The sequence below is a fragment of the Pinus tabuliformis genome, chromosome 2_2 (genome assembly GCF_031772625.1).
Source record: "Pinus tabuliformis cultivar Carrire ecotype Pingquan chromosome 2_2, CPIR1, whole genome shotgun sequence".
NCBI classification, from domain to species: domain Eukaryota; kingdom Viridiplantae; phylum Streptophyta; class Pinopsida; order Pinales; family Pinaceae; genus Pinus; species Pinus tabuliformis.
In genome coordinates, this window is record NC_142300.1 from 945,115,456 (window position 1) to 945,129,952 (window position 14,497).

Genomic DNA, 14,497 nt, shown 5'->3' on the forward strand with positions numbered 1-14,497 from the left:
TCTCATTTGAGGATTTTTAGTTCTAATGTTTACATGGATGTGACGAATGATGCCAGGAAGAAGCTGGAGCTGACCGCAGAGGTTGGGATATTTGTGGGGTACACTGATACGCCCCACAACTATCGTGTGTATTTGCCAGACAGTCGCAAGACTGTTGTGCGACGGGATATAAAATTTCAAGAGGAGAAAGCCATGAAGTGTTCACTTGAGAGGGAGCCACACTTGCATGCAGATGAGGAGCTATTAGTTCCTAAGGATGAGCTTCAGGATGTGTATCAGCCACAGGACGAAGTTCATGGAGTGTAAGAGACCACTCATGCAGCGCCAACCATCAGAGGGCGAAAACGCATGACAGAAGCTGAGCGACTGGCTCAAGATGCAGAGAAGGTTGTAGGACCACCTACAGCTCAACGCAGACAGAGACAGTCACCTGATCGATACACTGGATACATGGCTCTTGTGAGCAAATGTGTTGTGACTAAGCCATCCTCTTTTGAGGAAGCTGTGGAGGATCCCGCATGGGTAGATGCCATGGTGGAAGAGTATGATTCAATTGTCAGAAACAGTGCATGGGAGATTGTCCCAAGACTAGAGGGGAAATCAGTGGTGGATTCGAGATGGATCTACAAAGTGAAGCAGGTAGCTGACAGGAGTGTGAAGAAGTACACGGCAAGATTTGTTGCCTGAGGCTTTTCACAGATAGAGGGGATCGATTATGAGGAGACATTTGCACCTATTGCAAGGTATTCTTCCATACGGACGATTCTTGCTCTCTCAGCGCAGATGGGGTGGCACATTCATCAGATGGATGTGAAGACTGCGTTCCTCAACGGAGTCATTGAGGAGGAGGTGTACATAGAACAGCCCGAAGGTTTTGAGATCTTCAGCAGCGAGTCGCATGTGTGCAGGCTCAAGAGAGTGTTGTATGGGTTGAAACAAGCACCACGTGCTTGGTACACACGGATAGACAGTTATTTCACCGGACTTGGATTCTCCAAGAGTGAGGCGGATCCTAACCTATACCAGATTGTGGTGGAGGGTAAGTTGCTTATCATTGTACTTTATGTAGATGATTTGATTCTAACAGGTGATGAGTTGTTGATACTTTCATGCAAGGATGATCTTGCTAAGGAGTTTGAGATGAAGGACTTGGGCCTCCTTCATTATTTCCTGGGATTGGAAATTTGGCAGCGCAGTGATGGACTATTTGTTTCTTAGGGTAAGTATGCTCGGGAGATACTGGAGAAGTTCAACATGCATGGTTGCAAGCCTGTTGATACTCCTCTTCCTGGAGGTTGGAGGGAGGATATTACTTCAGCAGAAGTAGTGGATGCCACTGTTTATCGACAGTTGGTGGGGTCGCTTATTTATCTGGTCAATACACGACCCGATATATGCTATGCTATTAACCTGCTTTCACAAGTTATGGTTAAGCCAACCAAGCTCTTCTGGAAGGCAGGCAAGCATGTATTGCGTTATCTCAGAGGCACATCGGGATATGGATTGTGGTACAGACAAGAGGATGAGGTGAAGCTATGTGGCTTCACGGATGCAGATTGGGCAGGGAGCCCAACGGACAGAAAGAGCACATCTGGAGGGATTTTCAGTATCGGGTCGACAGTAGTTTCTTGGTACAGCAGGAAGCAGAGATCCGTGGCACTCAGTTCAGCAGAGGCCGAGTATATGGCAGCAAGTTTGGCTGCATGCGAGGCTATATGGATGAGGAAGATCCTGGTAGGGTTGTTCGGTTCATGCTTGGAGCCTATAGTGATTTATTGTGATAACTAGAGTTGCATTAAACTCTCGACTAATCCAGTATTTCATGATAGATCTAAGCACATTGACATCAGGTACCATCATATCAAAGATTGTGTGCAGCGGAGAATCATGTTACTTTCATACATTCGAACAGAGGATCAGGATGTTGATATCTTGACGAAGGCGCTCACCAGGAGCAAATTCGAATACCACTGAGGTAGGATAGGGGTTGCTGATAATCCATATCTTGTTGAGAGGGAGTGTTGAGAATGCAACAAGATGATGGAGCTTAGTGGAAAGAAGTCGCCTTCACTAAGTGGGCCCGCAGGCTATTTTTGGCGCAAAGTCTATTTTTAGACTATGTCTATTTTTAGACATATGGATCATGGTCTATGAGTTGCAGGATGCTATTTGTGGATGATTGATCATGTTGGTAAAAATAGATGGACTTCTATTTTTAGACATATGGGCGGATTCTATTTTTAGACTACCAGGCTAAAAATAGAACAGTCGAATATTATTAGCTCATAATAATATTTGGACTATAAACATTATCTTATCCTCTTGGAGCACTTCAGTTTGAGCTACAGATGTGGCACATGCAGCTGTCAGAAGGAAATATGCTTTTCTTGTGGGTCAGTTGAGCTATTGCATGATGGACTTCAGTTAGAACTCATGTGGTTGAGTTTGGTGGAGTTGATTGAGGAGTTGATGGAGTTGTGTTCAGTTTGACTTGGTTAAACTAGTTGTATTTAGTCTAACTGCAAAATACACTAGTGATGAGTGATGTGAATTAATTGTTAATTAATTCACTAATTATTAACTCATAAAGCAACTAAAGAATACATCAGTTAACTCAGTGCATGGACAGTTCAGTGGAGACAGGTGTTAGAGGTTGAGATTGCTATCAGTTGTGACTATAGTTGTGCATGAGATTTGCACAATTAATGAATTGAGTATTGCCAATGAGGACTGCGTGGTTCAGCCAAGGAAAATATGAGTTTGGATCAGCCATACTCATCTATTCTCATGCAGGATTGCGTAGTGGAGGCAGGCAGACAGTGGAGGAGATTTGAACCTGTGATTGATTCAGATCTGAGCTAGATTTGTGTGTAACAGGTGGAGATAGTACTGAGTACTTGTGAGGAGTATTGTACTATGTATTGTTACATGTTCTCAATCATTATAATATACAGATAGTGTGGGGTTTTCAGCTATATGCTTTCCCCGGGTTACATATTGTGTTAATGTGCGCATGCGATTGATGTTTCATTGTTTTTAATTCCGCAAAATTGATGATCAACGTAGAGGAGGTTATGTATTATGCATGTATTCCGTAATAGTGTATAATCAGGATAATCTCTGTGAATAAGTGTCATATTATTCAAAATTTCTACAATGACCAACCTTAAGACATCTCCTGCATCGATATGGTATACCTTCGTAGTCAATCAATTGCTTGCGTGATGTATTCCTCCACTGAATAGTAATGTGCTCCTACAAGCCTCCCCTGGTGTCCAAATTGATCAAAATCCTGGTATAGGCCATCATGCCAATGGTCTGATATGCTTTGTCATACTCCATATATGTGCCAATAGAGTTACCAATCCGCTTGAATATATCCTCAGACCAATATTGCAGAGGAAGTCCCGGAAGCTGAATCCAGACAGGTCCAATGCCAATTTGCTCAGTCTCAGGGTCAAATAGAGGTGTCCACCGTTTTAAAAGAACGGGGACATGTTCAAAATGCCAGTAGGAGGACAAAACCCAATTAGTATGATTAGCCCGAGCAAATCTCAGAGCAAACCATCCCCTTATGAAGGTCTGAACGAAAGGGATGTCCACCAGGTGGTGCCCCCAAACCTCAGATGCCCAGATCTTCAATTGAGCAGCTGTGTAATTTCTTCCTCTGATATGACCGACCAAAACCCTGTCGGCAAAATCCATAATATTCCCCCAATGAATGTCTTCTTCAAGCCTGAGGATAATATCGTCCACCTTGGTCTTGAAGCACTTGTATTTCTTGTGAGGTCTGGAGGCCGAGTGATGAGATAGGTCCGAAACCCTGTCCAAGTTAGGGTCAGAGGAATTAGGGTTAGGGATAGGGTTATGCGGGTTAGGGTTAGGGTTCCACGGAATAGCAAGGACGGAGTCCGATAACGAAGTGACGGATATGAAGCTGCCCGAAAACAGAGCAATTGCAACCGGAGGTAAATGGTCAGCGAGCGGGGGGCCAGCGCCAACCTAGGTCTATCTTGTTTCAACGATTTCATAAATTTTGGATTAATGAATTGAGTTGCCCCCAAGGAGTAAAAATTGATATATATATATATATATATATATATATATATATATATATATATATATATATATATATATATATATATATATATATATATATATGAATGAACATTGCTTTTTCCCTTTCAAAGCCTTAAAAAAATGATTTTTAAAAAATTTTCTCCTAAAATTATGAGTTTTTTTTTCATAAAAAATAAAATAAAATTGATATTTTAATGTGGTTTTTCCCCTATAATATGATTAAACAAAAAAAAAAAAAAAAAAAAAGAAATATAGTTAAAAAAAATAGTTTTTTTTTTCAGCATAAAAACAATAAAACAATCAATCTTTGAAATGCAAAAATCTCCTATTGAATGTCTTCTCAAGGACAATGTAGCTCATTCGCAAACTCGCTCCAATTTTTTTAACGAATCCTCAAGAAGACTTGATGTGATGTAAGGAATATAAGTAATCAAACATATTATAGAGCGAAGATTGTGGGATTACTTAAACATTTCTTGAATGTGGGACTAAAATTAAAATTAAGAAAAAATAATATATAGTTAGTACTATAGGTTTAGATTAACTTTTGTTAAAGGTGGGATAAAAAATAAAACATAAATTATAAAAATTAACTTAATTATCTAGTTAATGTTAAATAATTGAAGTAAAAGATTTATTTTATTTCCAAAGGGACGCATTAAAGGAAAATTTGTGTGGAAAATTTTAATAGAAAACAAGGTTAAATTTTTCAAGACAAAATTTTAGTAGAATATTTTGAAATAAATTTTGGAAGGAAATATTTCAAACGAAATTTCTGAAGGAAAAATTTTTGGGTGGAAACTTTGGAGGGAAATTTTCATTCTCCAAGTTATAAATTGTCATCGGGAGAGAGTGCATTTGTATCATTCAACATCTTCTGTGAAAAGTCATGGATTCTTCTAATAGTGAAGTTTCTCTTTCTGCAACATCAACATCTTCCTCACCCATAACAACTCTATTCATATTGATGAATATAACAAGAATTCTTTCACTGTGAATGCAGAGTCAAAATTTTCACTTAGTCTTAATCCTAAGGATTATGAGAGCACCACTGACGAAGGGTAGGATGAAGAATTGCCTGTAAATAGACAGTCAAATTTTCCACTTAGTCTTAAGCTTAAGGATTATGAGAGCACCACTGACAAAGGGGAGGATGAAAATTTTCTTGTAAATATAGAGCCAAATTTTCCACTTAGTCCTAATCCTAAGAATTATGAGAGCACCATTGATGAAGGAGATGATGAAGAATTTCCAATAAATAGAGAGCCAAAATTTCCACTTAGTCTTAATCCTAAGGATTATGAGAGCACCATTGACGAAGGGGAGGATGAAGAATTTCCAATAAGTAGAGAGTCAAATTTTCCACTTAGTCATAATTCTAAGGATTATGAGCGCACCAATGATGAAGGGGGGCATGAAGCAGTTTTTGCAAATGATAATTTTACTATGAATATAGAGTCAAATATTCCACTTAGTCCTAATCCTAAGGATTATGAGAGCACCAATGACGAAGGGGATGGTGAAGAATTTCCTGCAAATGTTAATTTGACTATGAATAGAGAGTCAAAATTTCCACTTAGTCCTAATCCTAAGGATTATGAGAGCACCATTGATGAATGGGAGGAGGACAAATTTCCTTTAAATGATAATTTTAGAGGCATAATTGTGGATAATGCAATTTCTTTGAGTCATGATTTCAAAGACGCTCATGGTGATGATGAATTTCCTCCAAGTGAGGATTTCAAAAGCAGAGATGAGCATGGTGAAGGATTTCCTCAAAGTAATGTTTGAAAGGCATAAATGGTGATGATGAAATTCCTCCAAACGAGGATTTCAAAATCACAGGTGAATATGGTGAATAATTTTGTCCAAGTCAGGATTTCAAAAGCATAGATGATGGTAGCGAAGAATTTCTTGCAAGTGACAATGGTAATGACTATTTTCCAAGCAATGATGATGACGAATTTCCCAACTATGTTCAAAATTATCATAGTGAGGATAATATTCCTCCTAATGATGATAAAAATTCTTATAGAGAGGATAATGAAATGATGGGGACGTTGCAAGCACATATTATATTTAGGAGCAGGAGCATACCTTTTCATATAAATCCAAGACATTCCAATTATACAAGAGATAGGACAAAATATCTCACAAAAATAAGTTCTATCAGTGATATGATTTTAAGTGTATGTTGTCAAAAGGAATGCTTGAAACATATGGATTTCAAGTTGGCATTGGAGAAAAGGAAGAGATATTTTCCAATAAATAAAAGCATGCAAAATTCATATTTAGTGGGGTGCATGCAATCTACATTGGTAGGTTATGATTATCATATTGAGAATTTATTGCTTTGTAGAAAGGCTTTCAAAATGTTTCATTCAATTGGTAATTTTCGTCTATCAAGAATCTAAGCAAGATTAGAAAAAGATCCCACATTTTATTCAGAAGTACGTCATAGACGAGAGATTGGGCCATTAGCAAATACTAAAATGTCATGGATGCAAGACTTATTTTCAAAGTATGGAGAGTGTATGCCAAATAAAGACACAATATACATTCCAAATAATTTCTCAAGACGAGAAATCTACAACTTATACAAAGAATATGCAGAAGGAGTTGAAGGAGATGATAATTTTATTCCATATTCATATTTTACAAGGATATGGAAGAACGAATTCAACAATGTCCATATTCTTAGGAAGGCAAAGATGGGGGTTTGTAATACATGTGCTTCTCTTAAATAAAAAAGTGATAAATGTCAAGGGATAGAAAGATATATGCATTCATAACATTATTTTTTGAAATTGGATAGTTATCAACTATGAAAATATATTTATTAATAGGTTTCTTTTATGTTACGTGCAAATTTCATTGTCAAAGCACTTCAAGAGCATCACAATCAGCAAATAAGTAAAATGAAAAAATTGTATAAGCATCGAAAGAAGTGTTATGATAATCCAAATAAATATTTGGGTTTGGTAATTGATAGTATGGACCAAAAGAAAACACTTCTACCACATTTTGTCCGCAGACCAAAAAAATTACAGGAGGAAAAATTTATTCAGTTTCACTTGGTTGATTGTATGATCTTTAATGGGAAAACGTGGCCAAGGGTTTACATCACAACTCCAAATATTCATAATGATGCAAATATGACCATAACCATAATTCATGATGTGCTTTCTCATTGGTCTTGTAATTTTCCTAAAGTTTTGTATTTGCAATTAGACAACACTAGTCATGAAAACATAAATCAAATTGTTTTTGGATATCTAAACATGCTAGTTGAATTGAGAATTTTTCAAAAGGTAAAGGTTGGTTTCCTTCTTGTTAGGCACACTCATGACCATATTGATCAGATGTTCAGTGGTTTTTCAGTAACATTGAGGAGAAAGGATGTTGGGAGCATGCCATCATTAATTGAGTGTATTAAGAAATCATACATTTGAGAGCCTATTTTCACGTGCTAAAAGAAAATATTGACATGCAAAGGATTATTTTGGGATCACATGGTGAGGAGAAATGCATTGAACAACTCAATAACATTAGCTTTCAATATCAATTTCGTATCAAAAAAATTGATGGGAAAACACTTATATGGGGCAAGAAGTATTCAACTGGTGTAGAATGGGGGTCGTTATCAATTTTAGCATTTTTGAAGTTCATTCCAGATCATCCAATATTTGCATCAAATATATTACTACTACAATAAGTTGTTGAAATCCATAATGCATAAAGGCATAAGAGATATATAAATTATTTTGAATGCTTGGAAGAAATTAAAAAATCTATTAGAGATACATATGAGTACTTTGATGTTGTTGATTCGGTTTGATGTGAGTCTTTTTTCAATGATCAAAGTGATATCATTTCAAGAGCAAGAAATGAAGATATACTTTTGAAGACTCCATTTATTTGGCTATAAAATATGCCAAATGAACATGAGGAAAGAAATATTATTGAACAACAATAATCTCAAGGTATTATTATTTCTTCACAGATATAGGAAAGATAAATGTATATTGGTTCTAGAAGGTCATATGCACAACATGAAGCCATGGAAGACCTTTATAGGGGTTTTGTGCAGGATGTTAAGGAGGGTTGCATGATTACAGTGTTAGTAGATGGAGATCCACATCGCTATCCATTATGGGTTGCCAAGGTTATAAAGGCCATTAAAGAAAATGAATATCTTACAACTATTGAAGTACATTGGTATGCCACAAATACACACCCATTAAATGGTGTGTAAAGATGGTAGTTGATAAACAAATTGGCAAAAGAGAAAAAATAAAGGGTACAAATATAAATCGTCGCCACACAAACCTCTTAAAATTGGAGGATGTTGATATACTTGTTTATGACTTCAATTTAACAAAGAGATGAACTCTTCACTTCAAGACCATAGAGATTTTGAAGAGGGTGCTATCATAAGAAAAAATGTTAAGATGGGAGTATGTTGAACCCAATTATAGATCTAGAAGACTTTTGAATCCTAAAATGGTGGGCATGCATGTTGACTCAGATGGGGCACTAGTTGATGAAAGAGAAGAATATGGGTCATCTTCATCTGCATCCAGTCATTCATCTGAAGATGTTGTAGATTTTGATGGTGTGTCAGAACCTATGAGTGATTTTGAATAATTTTCTAAGACATTTTATATAAATGACGTTTGCATGGTAACTTGAAATAAATATTTTAACTTTAATATGATTTGACATGAAGCTATGAGTCATTTCTATGTTTGTTGGATTATATGTTTTAATTATGAAGAATTCATTTGTTTAGAATATCCACAATGCAACAATAACATAGAGAAATAATTTATGTTTCATTCAATCTACTAGTATTGATATTTTGATTAAAAGTGAAAAAATATTAGAAATTAATGTTCAATTTTTAAATTATATAATGATATTGCCATGATATTATTCATTGTTATTATTTGATATACCACAGTTAAAAAAATTGTAGCAATTTTAATACCTCATTAAAAGGGGATACTTAGTTTGATGGTTGATTTTTAGGTTTTTGTTGCAATGGAATAAGTTGTCTTAGGCTAAGATTTGAAAAGAGCTATACTTTTAGCCTTTAAAAAAGAAATTACTCTCAGTATAATGACTCTTTCGTTTGTAGAGTGTATTTTGCTGACAAAAAAAAATGTTTTTACTGTCATTTTTAAAAAATATTGAAAATTTACCCCGAAAAATAAAATAAAAAATAAAAATAAAATGTTGATGCAATATCAACACTTTTTGTTTTCAAGTTGTTTTTTCATGTTTTTTTGGGGGTTTTTTGGCTAGAGTTCTCGTTTTGAGTTCACAATTCTCATTTGATCAGTAACTTTGTTAGGTGTGATTATAACTAGTAACCCATTTTTCTAATGTGTACATCTTGAAAGGACATCCATTGACATGACTCGCTAAACAATTAAAACAATAGTCAACTACACAATTTTTACAACCTAGGGTCCAATAAAACCCTTTTTGTGCAAGAGATAATGAATGATAGCTAGTACTAATTGAACAACTTCTTTTGTGCAACATCTTTATTACTAGTTCATTTTTACAGACTATATCTTTAGCTCCCTTGGTTGAGAGAACTGTAAGGCATTTTTCTTTTCCAAGCTTGTATGTGATGTCAAAATATAACCATCTAACCATAGAATTTATTTTAGACTCGATTATTACCCTGCTCAAGCAATTTTTGGTTAGATAACATGCCTTTGATATGCTTTAAATTAGTCTTGACCTTCAAATGCACAAGATTTAAGAACAATCTATATTGACTATACAATGCATAGGCTTTAAGAACCACTTAAATATTTTGATGCCATTCTTAACAAAAAGTATATCTTTATGTGAAAAAGGGTAATTTAGCTCTAGTCCCTTAAAAGGTCCTGAAGCATACATGCAAATTTCTTCTCTCTTAATACAATTTTGCAGTAAAACAGAACCCAAAACCTCATTATATGTCTTTGTTTCAACAATAGAATGGAGATTCAAGTAAGGAAGATGGAGAGAAAGAAGATTTTGGATATTTTTCTTTATGATGTAAATAGCCTCTGTCATCTTATCATTCCAAGGAATATTTTTGGTTAGTATTGTCGCAAACATTTAATGACCTTAACTTGTTGATCATAAAAATACTTGATATAGTTTAGTCTTCCAAGAAATCTCTGAAGCTACATTTTGTCTAGTATTTCATTTGGGAATCCACTAAGGCCTTTTGGAACATGGTCTTGGGGTTCCATTGTGCCTTTGGATGGTATTAATCCAAGATATAAATTTCTAGTTTTAGCAAATTCCAATTCCTTCTAACTAGATGTAATGCCATGTTTATATATTTTAGCATAGACTTGCTACAAATGTTTTTGTGTTGATTAATATATGTAGAGAATATAAGCAAATCATTTATATGAGCAATAACAAATTCTAAATATTTGAAAACATCTTCCATTCTTTTACGAAACTTTGATGGGGCATTCTTGACACCAAAAGCCATAACCTTCATTTGGTACTATTTGTGAGGATTGACGAATATTGTCATGTACCTATCTCTAGGATTTATCATAATATGCCAGAATCCGCTTTTCAAATCAAATTTATTGAAGATATTGTTTGACCTAGTTTTTGCGAATAACACATCTTTTAAAGGTAAAGGATATCTGATAGGTAGAGGACCTTTATTTAAAGCTTTGTAATTTATCACCATACGAGGTTTTCCTCTTTTCTGCTCAGAATGCTTGTTGACATAAAAGGAAGGACACACCTATGGGGTTCTACTAGGCTCAATTAATTTCCTTTCAAGTAGTTTTATGATCTCCTACTTACATAGTTCTAGTTCTATAACACACATTTGTTTGCTTGAAGCCTTTTGGGGTTTTGGCTTATAATTCTCCTTATATTGGAGATCAACAAAATGTTGTTCTCTCGTGCATAATGCATTTGGATAGTCTTATCTACAATCTCAATTTTGTTTATGATCTCACTTATTACTTATGCACCATGAAGTTCTTCATGCGTTATGACTTTATTAAGCTTTGCCAACTTTTGTGTAATGTTTTTAACTTCATCTAGAGGACTGTAGAATACTTTATTTGAATAAGTGTTTTTTGCTTGACACAATAACCTTATTTCCTGAAATATTGAAGCTAATAATTCCATGGCCAACTTCCATAGCTAAGTATCTATTTACAAAATCTTGTCCTAATAGGATGTTAGCTCTAGTATCAAAACAATATAACTTTACACAGGCCTTACAACCTTGAAGGATGATAGAAAAATCAAGCGCATACCCTTTAATAGGCACCTAAATATTGTTCACAACTTTGAAAACAATTGTATTGGCTGCTAGACATAATGTGGGATAATAATATATCTAGCACAAAAAATCATTACCCCAATATCTAACTATGTATCTAAAACTTATTGCTTATAACTAGATACCTTTATATCAATGTTGATAACAATTGAACTAGGGTGCAAGAGTCGTGACATTTTTTTCTTCAAGGTTATATTTACTAACTTCTTCTCCAGTCATGGTTGTCTTGTTAGGACCAATCAATTCCTCAAGTTCTTCTTCAAATCTTTGATAGAAAGAAAAAAATATTATAAGAGAAACTAGTATCAAAGTTAGAATGTACATTGAGACAATGGAGATTGTGGTTATCTTTAGAAGTTCTAGGGAGAAAAATATTCACCATCTACATGAGGAGAAGAGACTTCTTCCCATTCTATTAGATCGTAATGATTACATAAAAGATCTAATAGTTTGGATAGATGTCTTGTTTTTCCTCACAAAGGACATTGATTTGCCTAGTGGTCACGCTTTGGATTGAGAAGTGGGAGATTTTCTTTTTGTAAAGAACGACTTCATTGGCTTGGAATGTTATTTATAATTTATAATTTATATCTTATTTTATTTATTTATTTATTTGTGGGTAAGATTCTTTAAATTAAATTGATACCATATTACAAAATATCAAAATTCTTTTGTCGTAGTATGCTAGATTGAAAACTAAACCAATGACAAAAGTTAATGTCTTTTGTCCCAAATGTCCATATACTAACCAGATACATATAGAAAGGTCTACTGACCAAGGCTTCATTATGCCTCAATACCAATAAATTCCAAGTGGAGTAGAAAAACCATAAGTTAATTGAAACCATCAAGAGGATGTGAAAATATCAATAGTGATTGGAATGACTTGATTGACTGGAGGTGTAGGATTTTGTTTGTTGTAGAGACGTTCCTAAATGCAAGCCAATTCTTCATGTTCTTCCACCCCTAGCAGTCTTTTTTTAAAGGAGGACATGGGGTTGGCCTTTGATCCACTTATGTGTGAACGAGTCACGAGACCATTTGATATGGTCTCTTTGGGTGCAAACACATGTTCGACTGCTACCTGAAGGTGCCCCCATGGCTCCAGGTTAAGCTCTCATGGGAATTGAACCTTGCTCAATGGTGAAAAACTCCTCACTTTCCACCATTGGATCCAACCCCTCTAGGCTATATCTCGGGGTATATGTAGATTGACATTTTTTGCGAGAATAATCAAACCCACAAGATTTTTTTCATATCTTGTTACAACCAAAATGGTAAGGTTCAATATAGATGTCATTTATAGAAATGATCAAATCCCAATTTCTTTTGACTGATTTAATAGTTTTTATTCTCAGACATTCTTTTTGTACTGTTTTCATTATTTCTGCATGTAGATCAACTAGAGACAATTATTCTATTCGTATTTTTTCATATTCAAAATGTCCTCTAACAAGGTCTAGAATTCTTCTTGGCAAGGCAGAAAGATATTTGCATGAGAATGGCACATTATCAGGATCATGTGCTCTATAGAGTAAATCCTGCATTGTGCCGAAAAATTCAGGAAACTCTTTAAGCGAGCACAATATCTAACTCAAACAAATATTCATACAGGTGGCTAACAAATTTAGCATTGCCATGGAACTCAATGGATCACAACTTTAATGAGTTATTCTAATGGTTTATCACTGTTCATTGTGGCTAATTTTTCAAACTCTTGGAGTCTATTCTACCACAATCCCAAGTTTCGAATAAAACCTCAGGTGGGTAAGGGTAAGAGAGCCAAATCTGCCCAAGTGACTTTATTTTTGAAAATGGATTTTTGAGTTTTAGCCCACGCATACCACTTTTGAATGATCATCATTACCTCATTTCTTGATTTGCAATTAAGATTTCTTATGGGGTTTGGATTAATTTTTTCTTTGGAGATACTAGAGAAATCTGAGGAATTTGAAGGGTTGTAAGGAATGTTTTTATTTGACCCATACTTTGTTTGTCATTATTTCTGCCATGTTGAGTGGAATGGATTCCCACCACTATCATCTTCATATGCTCATGGTTTCTCATTATCAAGGATCCCATAAGATTCACTTTCTTCATTGCTGGCTTTTAGTTATGGGATTTGGGACTTAATAAGCAACAATTTTTCTATCGCATGGTCAACGACATATTTTATTGCTTGCAATTATGGAGTTTTCTTTCCTACTACCTTTAATGATAATTGTTTATCAAGATTTTACTGTCCAAAGAAGTGATAATTTTGGGATTCTGATTCTCTTATATAAACATGAGAATTAGATTTTCCTTCTAGAGCCACATATCTTTCTTCTTTAGCTAAACTACCTTTTAAAGAAATTACAACTTTTATGATGACATCAAGATTTCTTTGTATTTCTTGCATATCAATAGCCTGATGTTTTGATCTTTCATTTAGTTCAACAATATCAACATGTAGGTCCAAGACATGAGTTTTAGTTTGTAGTACATCCTGTGCCAAGTCATCTAGATTCTGAACTAGGCAGACAAATTGATAGATGGAATAATTTGCATTCTAATGATTTCTTGGGGCTTTCGTTTGTTTGCTTTCTATAATGCAAGAAGCCTAAATCAACAACTATACTTGCTTCTTTAAATTCAAGAGCATAACTCCGAGACCTAACCTTTCTTTCATTTATTATAGGGTTTTCTCCATTTTATTCTCTTTCTCTAGGCAACACATGCCTCATGAGCTTTATATCTTTTGAAGGAATTATTTAGAAACAAGTCGAGTAGTCAAGATGTTGCCCATTGTGTTCATAAGAATTAAAAATTTCAAATGTAGAAAAAGATGAGGGGAAGGAAGATACAAAAGGCGCTGAAGATATGACATTGCAATATTTAAAAGAAACATTTTTATATTATATTATATTATATTTTGTGCATTATTTCCCTTGCTTTGTATTTCTCTCCACCCTCGATCCCTTCCTCCACCCCATGGTTAAACTATAATATAATATTTTATTTATTTTGCCATTATTTTCCCCTACCCCCACCTTCATATAATGGGGGGATTGAGGTTGGGGGGAATAATCGGCAAAGTGGAGGAATAAT